This window comes from Squalius cephalus (assembly GCF_949319135.1).
Source record: "Squalius cephalus genome assembly, chromosome: 25".
Taxonomy (NCBI): domain Eukaryota; kingdom Metazoa; phylum Chordata; class Actinopteri; order Cypriniformes; family Leuciscidae; genus Squalius; species Squalius cephalus.
In genome coordinates this window covers 7,830,177-7,848,518 of record NC_137146.1, presented here as the reverse complement: position 1 = coordinate 7,848,518, position 18,342 = coordinate 7,830,177, and the positions used below count along the sequence as shown (strand labels likewise).

General features: G+C 36.9%; 1 long non-coding RNA gene across 1 annotated transcript; it reads left to right on the top strand.

Moving 5' to 3' along the window:
* Positions 1-666: 666 nt before the first annotated feature.
* On the top strand, positions 667-13,509 carry LOC307153852. The gene is made up of 3 exons (XR_013820218.1): positions 667-704; positions 11,096-11,281; positions 13,479-13,509. It is a non-coding gene; the product is annotated as an uncharacterized lncRNA (long non-coding RNA).
* Positions 13,510-18,342: the final 4,833 nt, after the last annotated feature.

Below are 18,342 nucleotides of genomic sequence, written 5' to 3'. Positions count from 1 at the left end.
ATACCACCCCTTTAAGTAAGAAATAATTTTATTATTTTAGGATGCATACAAAACAAAATATTTCTATTGCAAATAAATGATGCTCTTTTGAATTCTAAAAAAATCCACAAAAATATTAAGCAGCACAGCTGATTTCAACATTGATAATAATAAGAAATGTTTCTTGAGCAGCAAATCAGATCATTTTAGAATGATTTCTGAAGGATCATGTGACACTGAAGACTGGAGTATTGATGCTGAAAAATCAGCTTTGCATCACAGGAAAAAAAAACAATGTTTTAAAATATATTCAAATAAAAAACGGTGGTTTTAAACTGTATTAATGTTTCACAATACTACTGTTTTACCGTATTTTTGATCAAATAAATGCAGCCTTGGTGAGCATAAGAGACTTTTTACTCAATACATTTTTACCAAAACATTATACTCAATATAATTTCTTACAAAGTGACTTTATTTCTCACAGAGTGACTATTTCTCATAATGATTTCTCATAATTGTGACTTTATTGTTGTACAGCTGCAACTTTGTATCTCACAATGTGACTTTATTTCTTTTTTAAACATTATCTTACAAATTCGTCTTAAAATTTTCTTTTTTTTTTTTTACTCTAAAGTGAAAACAAGCTTCCACAGAAACACGTTAAACAAAGTTGATACATAAATGTAACAACTCCATTAGGTCTCCTGAACTCCTCATCATGGGTGAGTAATACCATTTACATAATCTAATTCTTAAACACTACCAATTGAAAATGCTTAGCATAAAATAACTTGATTACGGTAAGTTGTTTTCTGATTGTATAGTTAAGGCCAATCTAGTACAAACTGGAGCATGACATCCAGTGCTTTTTCTTTCAGAGAGAGAGAGAGAGAGAGAGAGAGAGAGAGAGAGAGAGAGAGAGAGAGAGAGAGAGAGAGAGAGAGAGAGAGAGAGAGAGAGAGAGAGAGAGAGAGAGAGAGAGAGAGAGAGAGAGAGAGAGAGAGAGAGAGAGAGAGAGGGGGGGTGTGTGCAGGCAGTTTAAGGTAACTAAAGTCTCCTCTCTGAAGGTGCTAATTTTAGCATATGGCTCGGGGCTTGGTTCACACAGGGGCCTCTGAATTCTTAATTCTGGGAAAAGGGGCAGAAATTAATGATTCGGGAAATCTGTCATAAAGACAGGGAAAGAAATGTTTAATTCACATGAGCGTGTCCAGACTTAAAAATCTAAGGTCAAATAACATTTCGCTGACCCATTTTTTGAAGTCATTTTAGTTATTTACAGAAGGGGCTCAGAATAGTGTCTCAATGTCCCTTGGTAAATAGGAACTCGAGACAAGCAATGGAGAAAAGCACACATTCTCAAAAAAGGTTATAACCATTTATGCCAAAAATGTTCTAAAAAATGGAGAAATGTCTTAAATGATTTCATAATACATTCATGTTTAACAGGTCATTTCCATTTTTTCAAGTAATAAAATATGTTTATGTGCCGCTTAATTCATGAAATTGAATTAAAACTAAAAATGATTTAAACCAAATTAATTGATTAAAACTAAATCCATGAAATGATCCCCTAATGGGAACCCTAAATAAAGCGCCTGACAGAACCCTTATTTAGAAACTTTTCTTCTAAGACTGCAGGACTTTTCAGTTTGAGTTGGAAGAGTATTTGGATAAAGTCAGATGGTGGCCAAACAGCGGTAGATTTCAATCATGACAACTCTCAGAATAGTTTTCATGTTATTAAATATGGCAATGTTACTGTATTTGGTCTTGTGTCCCAGCGCTGAGTTAATGCACTCTCAGTGCTGGGTTGTGGCAGGAAGGGCATTCGGCGTAAAACGTGGATTATTACGCTGTGGCGCCCCCTGACAAACAAGGGAGCGAGCCGAAAGAGAAAGAGACTTTACTTGGTCTTGGCCGACTAGATCTGCTAAGCTGCTGCTGTGGATTATCACTGCTGCTGCTGCAGAATAAGTATGGTCTTGCTACTGCTAATAGATACACAGACACGCTGATGTGAGCATGTAAGATGCTGCTTCTGCATAAATAGACACACATAAATTCCGTAGCAGATCTAGGCAGGTGGAGCTGGGGAAGGTGGAGGGTTTCAAAGAAACTCTGATAGTGTACTGCAGGACTAGTTTATAGCAAACAATGAACCAGATTGAGCAAGTAATCTCATTTGCTTCAGGATCAGCAAAGGCCAATCAGCTTGTGCCATGTGTTAATGATGTGACCTATCAACATGCGCCCTCTAGAGTGTCATGACTGAACTAAATATTTATGTGGCTCATAACGAACGGGTACATGGGAGAAAGAAGTTTTTTATTTTCTAGGACCTCTCTCATACTGCTCTGGGCTTCTCCTGTTGGAGTTGAACTTTTGTTTAAGGCTGTGGTTCTACAGGTTTAGGTAAGGCAGCACCGGCCGTCTGGGACTTGAAAGCGAACACCTCAGCCTGCAGTTCATTCAGATGCATGTTTGATCAATGAAGTGGCTCTGTATTGACTGGAATCAAGTCTGTAGGCGTCACCACACTGCTCTCTGTAAAGTACTCCTCCTGTCTATTGGGACATGAAAGATAGAGAGCAATAAAGTGTAGAAAGAAAGGTTAGTTTGTGCTTTTCAGAATTAAATTGAAAGTGCCTTTTACTCTACCATTCAAAAGTTTGGGGTTGGTAAGATTTTTTTCATGTTTATGAATAAGTATGCTCACCAAGGCTGCATTTATTTGATACAACAAAAAATTGTAAAAACAATTGCAATTTTAAAATAACTGCTTTCTGTTTAAACATATTCTAAAAAGTAATTTATTTCTGTAATGGATCATGATCACATGATCCTTCAGAAATGTTTCTAAAAGGCTATGATGATTTGTTGCTCATGCAATAAACCTTTCTTTATTATATAAATTAATAAATTAATTAATAATATAAAATATTTATAAAAAATTTTCAGGATTCTTTGATAAATAAAAGCATTTATTTGAAATAAAATATTTTATAACATTATAAATGTCTTTACTGTCCCTTTTGATACATTTAATGCATCCTGAAAAAAAAAAAATTCTTGCAAACAAATATTATTAACAACAAATAAATATTACTGCCCCCAAACATTCAATTAATGCTGTAAATTCCAATTAAATTCCTAAATGCAAGTTGATGTACCAAACAAGATGCAGATTTGAAATTTGGAATGTAAGGAAGTCTAATTAAAATTATGGAAATTCAAAGAAATTCAACTGTGAGAGTCTGTGTAACTAGAGTCTAGATAGATAGATACATTTGTTATGTAAACAAGTCACAATTAATTCATCTTTCTTCAAGTGAAGTGCTCTTAGACAAAAGAAAATCGGATCAATAAAACGTCTTGTTAAATGTGTAAAAATGTCAGGTTTATACAGTATTCAAGCATTATTATCTTGTTTTCCACATGTCCAGCTTTACACAAAATGAAATTAAATGATGGCAGTCGCAGAACTTTAGACATTACCGGTGAAACTTGTACAAAGCAATTTGGAGGTGCACAGGCTTTTCCATCCTTAATCTGGCCAATTTGTACTAACATCCCTGATTTGTTGTTGTTGATTATGTCAATGAGGTTTTACTTGTCTGTTCGGATATTGATAATCCTCCTAATGCTAACTCTGCGCTGTGTTGTTTTTCCACACTAAATAACTAAAGGAATATTTGTTGTCTGTTTATTTGCCCCTCTTTGCCCTTTGGTTTATTTGTAAAAACCAATGCGAAATCAATTGTACACTAGATCACGGGGGGGTTGTAATCTCTGTCAAAACAGTAGGAGCTGTGATATATTAAGTTGCATTGAATAGTTGTGGTTGAAACCTTGTACACAGGTTCAAAATGTCATGAGTGAGGACTGGGCATACACCATTGATCTGTGCCCTAAAACTCTCCCATGACACATCCAACCTGGTCTGACATCAGTTTCCAGCGCTCATCAAATATACTCAATTCTGTTGTTTTCCCACTGATATCATGCTATGTTTATTGTGTTTTTGAGGCATTACATATTGCAAATATATTCAAAATAAAGGAATGTGTTGTTCACACAGATTTCGATATCTCCAGGAACACAAAATGTAGAAGCTAAATATTACATACAGTTATTTTTTTTACTCTATGCTGTGCGTTTAGCATTCAATTTGCATATAATTGTATCTCAGAAACAACAGCATGATGCTAGCAACATCAAAGTCTTGGTTTGACACCCATGAATGCATGAATTGTTTAAAATTACGGATGCAATTAGGTTCTTTTTGGACAAACGCATCTGTCAATTGAACTAAAACAACTAAAAAACTCTCCAAGATTGGAAACCTTTGTTAGCCAGACTCCATATCTCTGGATCGGTGATCTGTATGTTTCATTTATGTTGCTGTGTCTTGTATCCCAGTTCATTTAAGAAACATTGTAGTCGTGCTTAACCCAACTTGTGCTCCAAAGTGTTACACATTTAATGTGAACGTCATGGTTTCTTCTTGTTCCTTAAGAAGGACATTTCTGAATTTTTGTCATCTCAGCGTCTTATGACTACTGTCGTAAATTTTTCCCTAAACCTAACTAAGTCCTATCTCATCTGACCTAAGCCTACCTGGGCCTGGAATATTTATACTCTAGCGCGTCTACACATCGATGTCGGCTGAGTACAACCCTATACCCTAGCGCGTCTACACATTGACGTTGGCTGGGTGCTAATCCTATACTCTAGCGCTTCTACACATCGACGTCGGCTGAGTACAACCCTATACCCTAGCGCGTCTACACATTGACGTCGGCTGGGTGCTAATACTCTAGCGCTTATACACATCGACGTCGGCTGAGTACAACCCTATACCCTAGCGCGTCTACACATTGACGTCGGCTGGGTGCTAATCCTATACTCTAGCGCTTATACACATCGACGTCGGCTGAGTACAACCCTATACCCTAGCGCGTCTACACATCGACGTTGGCTGGGTGCTAATCCTATACTCTAGCGCGTCTACACATCGACGTCGGCTGAGTCTAATCCTATACCCTAGCGCGTCTACACATCGACGGCGGCTGGGTGCTAATCCTATACTCTAGCGCTTCTACACATCGACGTCGGGTGAGTACAACCCTATACCCTAGCGCGTCTACACATCGACGGCGGCTGGGTGCTAATCCTATACTCTAGCGCTTCTACACATCGACGTCGGGTGAGTACAACCCTATACCCTAGCGCGTCTACACATCGACGGCGGCTGGGTGCTAATCCTATACCCTAGCGCGTCTACACATCGACGGCGGCTGGGTGCTAATCCTATACTCTAGCGCTTATACACATCGACGTCGGCTGAGTACAACCCTATACCCTAGCGCGCCTACACATCGACGTTGGCTGGGTGCTAATCCTATACTCTAGTGCTTCTACACATCGACGTTGGCTGAGTCTAATTCTATACCCTAGCGCGTCTACACATCGGCGTTGGCTGGGTACTAATACCTGTTCCCGTATCTAGCTTACTTCCTGCGCAGGAAAAATTGACAAACAGACCTTAGCAAATGTCCTTTAAATGCTTTAATCACGGCCGGAGGATCTCTCGGGCAGTTCTCAGAGAATCTCCCCCAAGAAGCAAGGCCGGAGGATCTCAGACAAATTCCATTGAGAATCCCACCAGCTAACACGAATACAACAGTTTTTATAGAATAAGGAGGTATGGGTAACACTTTATATTAACTGCACGCTATTAATCATTAGTTAAGCATTAGTAAACAGTTAATTTGTCATTTATAAAGCATTAATAGACATTAATAAGCAGTTTATAAATACTGCTATAAACGCTTTATTCTTGATTTATAAGCATATCTATAATGTGTTTAATAATTGTATTTTGATACTTTATTAATGATCAATTTATCATTTCTAAATGAAGTATTGCATTATTTACAAACCAGTTACATTATTTACCATTATTTACAAACTAGGTGTTTATAAGTGATTAATAAGATCACTTATAAAGTGTAAGTAAATGTAGTAAATGCCAGCCCGTTCTCATACCCAAGACGTCACTTTCAACCATGCTTCAATATCTGACGCTCAAAGCACCCTTTAGCGTCCATATGAGACGCATAACCCTACCACAGACCTAAACCTACCCAACCGAAGCGTCTCATATTGACGCTAAGGGTGCTTTGTGCGTCGGATATTGACGCTTTCGAAAGCGTCAGTTACATGACGCCTAAACCTACCCATAACCGAAGCGTCACATATGGACGCTAAAGGGTGCTTTGAGCGTCAGATATTGAAGCATGGTTGAAAGTGACAAAAAGTGACTTCTTGGGTATGAGAATGTGTTGTAAATGCAGGTAGTTATAAAGCATTTAGTAGTGGTCAGTTAACTATTTCTGTAAGCTCATCTAAAGTGAGGACTAGTTATGCTTTGTAAATCATTTATAAAGGAGATGTAAAGACTCAGTTATCTTCTAAACAGAAAAAGGAAACAAACACAACACAGTGATACAGAACATATAAATATTTAACAGCCTTTAAATCTCCTTTATAAATGCTTTACAAGGCATAACTAGTCCTCACTTTAGATGAGCTCACAAACATAGTTCACTGACCACTACTAAATGCTTTATAACTACCTGAATTAACCCTGAATTACAGTAGAAATACATGTTAATAAAGCATTTACTAACACACTAAGTAACTATTACTATATGTCTGAATAATAATATGTATTTAAACCATTTATTAATATTTTACTTACACTTTCTAAGTGATCTTATGAACCACTGACAACTCCTAAATAACCGGATTGTAAATAATGCAATACTTCATTTAGAAATGATAAATTGATCATAAATAAAGTATGAAAATACAATTATTAAACACATTATATATATGCTTATAAATCAAGAAAAAAACATTTATAACTGTATTTATAAACTGCTTATTAATGTCTATTAATGCTTTATAAATGACAAATTAACTGTTTACTAATGCTTAACTAATGATTAATAGCGTGCAGTTATTATAAAGTGTTACCAGGTATGGCAAAATTGCCATACTGCATTACATAATTTCCCCACAATCTGATTGGTTTTCATAGACAAACCGTTCTGTTACCAGGTAAAGCAAACTTTGTTTTAATGATTACTTCATTGTTAATCACAAGGTTCAAATTGAGTCATCTGTCTAGTTTCAATTCCCAAATGTGTTATTTTTACACTCACACTACCAAAGTAAAAGGGGTATGGCAACACAACATACAGCATTCAAAAACACAGGACAGAACGTTTTAGTACATTGTGTTTCAAAGTGTTATAATGTTAGGCCTGAAAAAGGAAGTAAGGTTAGATGTTAGAGACATGGTTAGTTTAATATACAGTTTACTATCTTATCTATTAAAAATCTACCACACTACTGATTAATATCCCGAACTTCTGTAATCTGGAAAAAGCTCAATATTATGTGAGTCTGCATTAAGTGTCAGAATGCTCTTTTTTGTTCTTTTTTTTTTGGCACTTTTTTCTTTCACTTGCTCTTTCATATGAGACTAACAGGTGTTTTTATAGGTAAGAATCAAGGTTGACATGACCTTTAAGTCAATGAGACCAAGTTAATTATAGAATTAAAATAAATATCTGATCATCTTCCAAAATACGGTCGCTATTTACGATTACGAAATGTATTTATCTCATTGCAAACTCAAACTCTTGTGGAAAAGCAGCTTAAAGGGATAGTTCACCCAAAAATGAAAATTCTGTTATCAATTACTCACCCTCGTGTCGTTCCAAACCCTAAAGTCTTTCGTTCATCTTTGGAACACAAATTAAGATATTTAAAATTAAATCTGAGAGATTTGTGTCCCTCCATTGACAGCTATGCAACCACCACTTTGACCCTTCAAAAAGTTCAGAGAGTAATCTTAAAACTAATCCATATGAATTTAGTCCAAATTTTCTAAAGAGACTTGATTGCTTTATTGGAAATAACAGATTGAATTTAGGCTTTTATTCACATTTAAACATTGATCAGCAAACATAAACAGAAGCTCAACCTTACTTGCTTTAGCACACAAAAATGAACCTCATTGGTTCTTGTGGAAACTCAAACGTGCTGCGTAACACAAGAATAAACCTCATTGGTTCTCGCATGTCAAGTGAACATGTTTGAGCTTCCATTTACCACAACTGATGTGTTGATGAATGTTTAATGTGATTCAATTCATATGGATTCGTTTTATGATCTCCATCCAGGGGCGGCAGTGGCTCAGTGCTTCATGTAGGTTGCCTACAAACCGAAAGGTTGGTGGTTCATTCCCCCGGTTCCACCTGACCAAGTGTCGAGGTGTCCATGAGCAAGACACCTAACCCCAGCTGCTCCCGACGAGCTGGATGGCGCCTTGCATGGCTGACACCGCCGTCGGTGTATGAATGAGTGAGTGAATGGGTGAATGTGAGGCTATGTAAAGAGCTTTGGTGGCCATAGGTCTGTGAAAGCGCTATATAAATGCAGTCCATTTACCATGAGAGTTTTGAAGCTTCAAAATGGTAGTTGCGTAGCTGTCAATGGAGGAACGAAATTTCACAGATTTCATTTGTAGTTGCAAAGATACATATAGTTATTAAATTGTCTAAAGTAGACTATCGAAATAAAATGTTACCAATAAATCGACCTACGAAAGTTGTCCTTAAAGTTGTCTCTGCACAGGCATTTGAATCTGTCTGAAATCTTTCAGCATAGAGTCAAGAGTTCTGTTTTGAGCCAGATTAGCTTGTGCCCTATTAAATCACACTAGTGACAAAATGAACATGCAGCTCAATGACAGAAGTCTAAGAGTCCAGACAGCATTTACACCTTTAAATCCCCATTCCTCCAAATAAACTCATAATAAAGTCTTTCAAACAAAGCTCTTGCAAATCCATTATCCCTTAATCCGTTACGTGAGTTATTTCTCCTCTTGCAGTCTTTACAGGTTCAGTAAATTTTTGTAATTCAGGTTTGATTGTGCAATGGGACAGAATGGGTAAATGCTGCTATTTAATATTCTTTAAATTGCTTAACTCATAAGCTATATGGTCATGTTAACAGATCATCTTAAGGATGTGTTATTTAATTACTGAATACAAGACAACAGTTTTGTCTCTTCCAATCATTTTATTCATATTCACAGTTTGCATTTCACAAGCAAACAAGATCGTTGCAATCTTCTGGATCAGTTTGCATGCAACAAACTGGAAAACAGTCAAATTTATAATAGTGGCATAGCAGCAAAACAGAAATAGCCCCAAATTCTGTGTCACAGCAGTCGGATGTTGGATGACAGATTACAGACCACTGGCATTAAAAAGAAATGAAAAAGAAATCACAGAGAGCCCCCCTTAATCCTCCTGGATAGCCTGTCTATCCATCAAAGAGGAAGAATACAAATCCTGCAGGGAAATTACCTGAACCCTGCACATTATGAGAGGGACATCTCAATATCTCCCTAGTGAGACTCTTTAGTAATACCACTGAATGGTGAAAAGTTTATCAACTCCACGCTGTTAAACTAAAGTCTTTGTCATAAATACATATTGTTATGAGCTTTATTGTGGAATATCCATAAGGCAATGCCATAGAGATGTGTACTTTGTCACCATATTCATGGCCTGTGCTAATCATAAGTTATCTATCTATCTATCTATCTATCTATCTATCTATCTATCTATCTATCTATCTATCTATCTATCTATCTATCTATCTATCTATCGATCTATCGATCATATAATGTACTTTGTGCTTCCATCCATCCATCCATCCATCCATCCACCCACCCATCCATCCAATATATTATGTACTTTGTTCTTCCATCCATCCATCCAGTATATAATGTACTTTGTTCTTCCTTCCATCCATCCATTCAATATATAATGTACTTTGTTCTTCCATCCATCATCCATCCATAAATCCATCCATCCATCCATCCATCCATCCATCCATCCATCCATCCATCCATCCATCCATCCATCAATCCATCCATCCATCCATCCATCCATCCATCCAGTATTTAATGTACTTTGTTCTTCCATTCATCCATCCATCCATCCATAATCCATCCATCCATCCATAATCCATCCATCCATCCATCCATCCATCCATCCATCCATCCATTCATCCATCCATCCATCCATCCATAAATCCATCCATCCATCCATCCATCCATCCATCCATCCAGTATTTAATGTACTTTGTTCTTCCATCCATCCATCCATCCATCCATCCATCCATCCATCCATAAATCCATCCATCCATCCATCCAGTATTTAATGTACTTTGTTCTTCCATTCATCCATCCATCCATCCATAATCCATCCATCCATCCATCATAAAAAAATGTAGTGTCAGTGTAGTCTTATCATTTTACAGTTTGATTTGAAGCATGTTTTGATGTTGACTCAGTTACATTAAAAAAAGTTTTTCTAGACTGTACTCTTTCAGACCAATTTTTTAAAACTTTTTTGCTCATGTTATTGCCTTAGATTGAATCACTTTGTCGTATCTCTCATTCGTAAGTCGCTTTGGATAAAATGTTTTGACCATTTTATTTGCTGTCCAATCCATCTTAGTCTGAATGTAGCCTACTATTGAACGAACATCATGAGGCCAATCTTACTGTATATTTGTGTAATTCGGTTACAGCATAACCTACAGTAGGTTACTGTGTTGTACCTGAAGACTTGTGTACCTCATTTCCAAAGTAGCTTGAGTGTTTGGACTTACATAAGAAAATATATTTGCTTAGTGTTTGAAAGTGTGTTTTGGATAAATTATCTAAAACATTAGGGGTCTTCAGAGGTCTGTTCCACTTATGAAACATAAGAAATCACTTTATTTAATGAGATGTTTATGTGACAAGCTCTCACTCAGAATATATCAGAACAACAAATTTAAATATTTGTGATTATATGAGCTCATTGGAATGTGTAGAGTGGTCGAGCAAGTTAGAAACTCTGATCACAAAGCTTTGGCAACGCCGACAGGCGGTGGGACCTTACCGGGATGCAGGGGGCCATGCTGAACAAGCCCTTTCTATGTTAATTTGTGCTCTCTCTCTCCTTCTCCCTGCCAGAAACTCATGCTGAACCTTAATTCAAGCCCTTATCATTCGATAGCTCTGGCATGCTGCTCAGCTCCTGGGCTTCAAAGACATGTGGGAAGAGGTGTGGAGAACACTGTCAGCCCTTCCTGAGTCCTCAGAAGGCCCTGTCAATCACAGGCACCGAGGGACCGCAGCAAGTCACACAAAAAGAGCGGAGTTTTGTAAGTCGTCTTTAAGAACGGTTGCTTGACCTGATTTAAGAGCCATTTGTGTTTAATTACGGCAATGATGCCATAACCTGAGACCTTGTTCAGAGAACATTCAAAAATTAAGGTTTTATAACTTAATGGGAACATTAGCGAAGCATTCTAGAACATATTTTTGATAACTGGGTTTATTAGCAGAGGGAATGTCGCCATTTGTGAAAGAGTTGATAATGTGGAAAGCACTTAAAACATTGTATTTTTGTACAAACACATGATTAATATTTAAATAAAAAGGAGCAGATTCATATGGATTCAAGATCTCAGTTGTTTCTTTTTTAGACAGCAATGAGATTAACTGGAGAATTAGCTTAAATGTTTGTGCCAAGAAAAGACCCCATGTATTTTCGTGTTTTTAAGCAAAGATCTCAACAATGTCTCAAATTGTGCTCAGGTCAGGGATTTTAATATGAACTTATGACCATTTCTCATCAAATTCTCAAATTATCTAGACAAAGTTCCTTCAGAAATCATTCTAAAATGCGGATTTAGTGCTCTTATGCTCTTATTAATGCTGTCAATATTTTTTTGGAAACCGTGTTACATTTTTTTCCAGAATTCTTTGATGATTAGAAAGCTCAAAAGAACAGCATTTATTTAAAATATATATTTTTTATAACAGTGTCAAAAATGTACTGCCACTTTTGATCAATTTAATTAATGGGTCCTTTCTGAGTAAAAGTATTAATCTTACTGACCCTAAACTTTTGCACAGTAGTGTACACATTGAATAGATGTTTAAGTCACCTAAATGAGTGTTTTTGGATATGATGCTCGCTGAAGAAAAGTACAGTGCTTCTGAAAGGTGTATCTATTTCTGAAAAGCAAATAACATTTAGAAAAAAATGGGCGATTAAATGTTTTTCCCACAGTATGATTTTAACCAAAGGGAATTGTTCTGTTCTCTGTGACAGCGACTCATCCGAGCAGCTCGATGTGCTTACAGAGGAAGTGTTCAAGCAGTCCAACAGCTCATCTGTTCTTTCCTAAATGCAGCTTTATGATTGGAAGACAGTAGGCTACCGTGGGAAGCAGGTGTGACTATATCCCATGAAAGCAGCAGAGCTTTATATGGTCCAGTCTCTTTCTAGCCTCCAGGGCTACTGAGTCAGCACTCTGGCCTTAAACGGCTTGCCTGAACCGAAAAGCGGCAATGTCTGTTCAAGTGTTTGTCAAACACACAATCTTTTTTTTATTTCATTTGATTAGATTTGATTTTATTTTATTTATTTTATATGGGCCGCATATCAAAGTCCTGGTTCACTTAATTTTATTATGAATAATATAAGACATGACCCAAAAATAAAGTCAAAATTTTACTATATAGGCATAGGTTCAAATCCTGTGGTCTAACAGATTTTTTTTTTTTTTTTTTTTTTTTTAATAATCCAAAAACAAACTAACAAACCAAATCAAAATCCCATTTGAACTTGACATCCAGTTATCAGCATTAATTTCTACTGTATGAAGATCAACTTTGACATTTTGATATTACTATATGAACTAAAAGAAAATATAAATATTATTTTTTCACATAATTGTTTCAAGTAAACAATCTTTAGTTAGTAAGTTTATTTTGGAGGTTACATTACAATTTCCACTTGGATCAAAAACCCAAGGGAGAATGTTTGAATGGGCTTTTAATTCAAAAAGAAGTGAGAATGATATTATGGAAACTTTTAACAGTAGGCTACTAACACTGGAGTTACTTCTGTGGCTTTTCGTAACAGGTTAAAAAAAGAGAAAACAAAGAAATGTGACTTCTGAATTCAGCTCCACACTCCGAGAGCAGCCACTGGATATGAAACGTGATGGAACACTTTTGAAATGTTGAGATGAGCTCTTTGGTTGCTGGGCGTCTGTCTAAGACAGACTCTTTGTTAAAGATGATATTCCCAGGGCTTCCAGGCTGCTCACTGCCTCCGGATTCCCCTCCCTTATATAAAGTGGAACAAAGCACTTAAAGAGTGCATTTTCATACGTTAAAGAGCCACTCTTTCCCCAGGTCATGCTTCCAAGACTGCACAAGGCAGTATGGAGAACTCAATGTTAACCATATTAAAATGTGTGTTCATATTTCATACTGCCTGTATTAATACACACGTAAAGAGCCCTAGCAACCTGACATCAAATATTTCTCTCCTCTCCAGAGAGCAGTGCCTCCAGAGAGCTAGGCCAACCCATTTGTCTATCAGGTACTGCAAAATGCTCATTTTGCATTGACGTGTTCATGCGTTATGAGAAAAGCTTGGCTACAGGGGACGACTTTGCCATAACTTTAATGTTCAATATTGTCAAAAAAATCAAAAGTCTACTACAGAGTCATTTCCGCACAAATGAAAAATTTGTGTGGTATGGGAGAGCGGGATATGAATACATTTTCAAACGACTCAACAATTTATCCATCTTTTCCCTCCTTTCTCACATTTTATAAATCATAAACTTTCCATCTCTTCTTGTGCCTTTATGCAGAATTCTGAAGGACATCTGTGTCGTGCGGAAATCACTGGAAAGTTCGGTGCCCTACAGATGTTTGCAGAGTTGACACAAAAATATACTGAACTAGCTAATACATGCTTACAGTGTAAAGTGTGGAAAACATCCAGTGTGTTGCAAATGTGTAAGAAAGAGGTGAGGCGAGGATCTAAGTGTTTATTATGTTATGCTATATATAGCTATATATATATATATAGTACACTTTTTATTGTATTGTAAATATTTCTATTGGAAATATTCCAGAAACTTTTATAGGCTATATTTTCTTTTTATGTAAAGTGCCTTGAGAAGCTAAATGTATATGTGATACATGAAAGATGTGTTACTCAGGTGGTTCCAGTTTTTGTTTAGCAAGCAAAGGGACCAGGGTTTAAATCCCAAACTAATATATGGTTTTTAATAAACCCTGAAAATCATTATGCATTTTTGTTGTATAGAATAAGTGAGGGTAGGTAGATGATGACAACATTTTCAGTTTAACCCTCTGGGGTTTGAGTTTTTTTTTTTTTTTAATTCCTGGAGATGTTTTGACATTTGTGCAGGTGCAACTTTACTGATCAAATTTAGCAACAGAAAATCCCCTTGGCAAAAAAGCAGAGCTCTGAAAACACGTCTGAAAACATTTCTGTCATGACAACTCTTGAAGGGTTTGGCATGGTAATGGATATGACAATGTTAATATGTTTGGTCTTGGCGGAATAGATCTGCTGCGCTGCTGCTACTGTTGGATATTCCTGCTGCTGCTTGCTGCCAATACATACACAGACTGCTGCTGTGAGCAAGTAAGATATGCTGCTGCTGAACAAAGCATACACGAATTACCCAAAGCAGATCTATGCAGGTGGAGCTGGGGAATGTGGAGGGTTCCTCTGAAAAAGTATTTGAAAGTTGAGCAGAAAGCTATGGAAGCTTGTTTCTGCCAATGAATAATAAATAAATAATAATAATTGCGACTTTTTATCTCACAATTCTGACTTTTTTTCTCACAATTGCGATATATCAAGTCAGAATTGTGAGAAATAAAGTTGCAATTCTGAGAAATAAAGTCGCAATTGCGAGATATAAAGTCAGAATTGCGTGTTATAAAGTCGCAATTCTGAGAAATAAAGTCGCAATTGCGGGATATAAAGTCGCAATTCTGAGAAATAAAGTCACAATTGCGAGATATAAAGTCGCAATTCTGAGAAATAAAGTCGCAATTGGGAGATATAAAGTCAGAATTGCACGATATAAAGTCGCAATTGCGTGTTATAAAGTCAGAATTGTGAGATATAAACTATTCTGAGGTAAAAAAAAAAAACAGGTCTGAAAAACTCTGTCTTTTTTTTCTTAGAATTGGACTTTATATCTCATAATTGTGAGTTTATATCTCACAATTCTGAGAAAAGATGTCAGAATTGGAGGATATAAACTCGCAATTGCGTGTTATAAAGTCAGAATTGCGTGATATAAAGTCGCAATTGCGAGAAAAAAAGTCAGAATTCTGACTTTATAACACGCAATTCTGACTTTATATCTCGCAATTCTGACTTTATAACACGCAATTGCGACTTTATTTCACGCAATTCTGACTTTATATCTCCCAATTCTGAGAAATAAAGTGTTTTATTTTGTGGCGGAAACAAGCTTCCATAGAAAGCTCATTGGCTACTGATACAACAGGAACCAATCAGCTGTGTCCTATAGAGAACGATGGGATTGCAAGCAGACTGAGTTAAGGACCTATCAGTCTTTGCCGTCTAGAGTTTCATGACAGAACTTAGTATTAATATAGCTGATAATCACTAAACTCCACCAGTAAACCAACCCAAAAATCTTTTGCCAGGCCCTCTGCCGCAGCATCAAAGTGTAAATTGAGATTGATGAGGTGAATGGTACAGTAGTTGAGACTGTGTGTTGAAGTGCCAAACCTGGCAGTCACTACCTCTGTCGCACGAACATCTTTGCACAACTCATTACACATTTTATCTGAGCCACCAGGACATAAAGCAGAACTCCTGTCCACTCAGAACGCTCCACTGGCTGAGCAGAAGGGACAGGAAATCATTACAGTCAAAACATCTCTGCCAAAGGTCATTTAAATCAGGGAAATGAAATTAGTCACCTTGAAGAGCAGTGGGACCTTGTGCAGCGGAGGGAAGTCAGGTTAAGATGCCCTGAAAAATCCTTTTTACAAACCCTTTCTGTTACTAACTGGATTCTGCCCACTTTATATAGATAGTGCTGGACGTAACTGAAGTGTGACGTCTCATTCGTGGCCAATGGCAGAGCTGAACGTGGCTGAAACTGCTGCCAGTTGTAATGCCACAGATAAAGAAACCTGGTAATGCATGGACGGACTGGGTCAAGATCTTATACTTCAGCCTGCTTGACACCTAAACAAATCAATACAGTAATTCAAGCATGTTTCTGACGGCGAATGAAACAACCCTGACAAAAGTAACTCAGAGAGCCCATTACCTGAAAGTTGAATGTCTGGCACTCTTGTGTTTCTGCAACAATGACTAAATGGGTTTAAGTTGAAAGGTCTTTCTTATTCTTTCTTTCTTTCTTTCTTTCTAAACCTGCACATTGTCCTTTGAAAGTATTTAGTTCATCAATATATTATGTCATAAGAAAGATGGGAGTGGTTTTCATCATCTAATGCGCTTCTATTGTAGGAAACTTTAGTTCAGCCTTTTTTAGCAAAAGTATTACATTTTCTTCATTTGGTCATTAGCGTGGCCATACAAATGTCAGCGTCGCTGTAGCTTCCCACTGTATTTATAGACTCTGAGAGGAGATTCTGAAGAGTTAAATATAGATCATTATGTGGTTTAAATTATGCAAAGAATGGTGACCGATGTGCGTAATCTATCATGTTACATTATTACGTCTCATTTGGTTTGCATGAATTCTGGAGGGAAGAGTTATGCAAGTTTCCTCTCGTCTTCCTCTTTTTAATCAATTCATGTAATTTTATGAAGATACAAGTGCATAGTCATCGAAAATATAACAAGGAAATTCTTATGAAGATTGTTTTTTAGATTTTTATATACGTCAGCATCTTTTATCTATGTTCTCAGTCAGTCTGATCACTTGAGATTCCCACCAACACATGAATGAATCCAAATGAATGAATGTTTGTAAAAATAAATGAACACTGAAAATGAATGATCCTTATGTTAAAATGAACGTACAAGAGAAGTACATAAAAGTAAAGAGGAAACGTTCACACTCACTTTATACAGTTAAAAGAAAACAATGAAAATTTTGTCATAATGTAGCCGACTCACCCTCATGTTGATTCATTTTTGTTTTTTTGCAGAATATGAGACATTTTTCGTCCATACAATGGAAGTCAATGTAGTCTAATGTTGTTTTAGACCTCAATGACTTTCATTTTATTTACAAAAAGTAAGTGAATAAATGATGTCAGACTTTGCAATTTGTGTGAACTGTCCCTTTAAAGACTTTGACTACATAACAGAACATCAAGAGAACAAGACTTTTTATCAATACATAACACTTGTGCATTGTGTATTCCCTTACAACACCAAATATTCAGAGCAATGTCACATTAATTGGGAGAAAATAATTCTGAAATAGGAACCATCTGCATTCATTTGAGAGCGGCTGATGTCAGTGGAAATGCTTATGTGTGCATAATTCCCAATGGTTTATGAACAGTCAGCTAACAACCGGCACAGTCCATTGTGTCCAGAGACTCATTGAGTGTGCACTGTGAAGGCAGTTTAAAATGGTTGATCCAGCTTAATTTGACTTTATTACACAGGGCAAATCCCAGTGATAAAGGGCCAAGCTGGTCACAGGATATTATTTAGGGCTTATTAACTGAATGCAGTGGGGTGTTACGGAATGACATGCTGTGCTCTCCACCGTCCTGCCTGTGTCCCCATACCTCACTGGATAATTCTATCATCACAAATGTTTTCCCTCACTGTGTTTGTACTTTTCCCAAGAAAAAAAAATGGAGGAATGGATTCTACCCATGCTATAAAGATGGGGAGAAAAAATTGTGATGGCGCCAGTGGCTTGTTTTTAAATTTCAGTGGTGACACAAGGCACCAATTAGGACTGCAATTATTTAAGACTTCTGCAGGCTATTCAGCAGTAACTTTCAAAACACTGTGTGCTTGTTTGATTTAATGGAATAATATGGTAAATGAAAGGCACACTTAGCACATTCATAGGGGCGTTTGTGTTAGTTATATGAGGATGAAAATCCTCTTTTTGTTTTAGATAAAGGCCAGTGTCTGTGCGATCCAGCAGTCTATTTGTCCTCACTGTGGCCACTCACTCTGGTGCCCCGCGGGCACATGCCCACAGCCATCAGTTGAGGGTTGTGTAGGGCCATCACTCGCTCCCCCAGGCTAAATTTCACCAGCTGTGTCGTACACCGCAGCAAAACATTAACAGCCAGCTACAACTTTACTGCCAAGTTTAATATGCTTTTTATCGATAGAATGTTCTAGGATTCAGAATTCCAAACAAGCAAAGTGCAGATAATCTCTATCT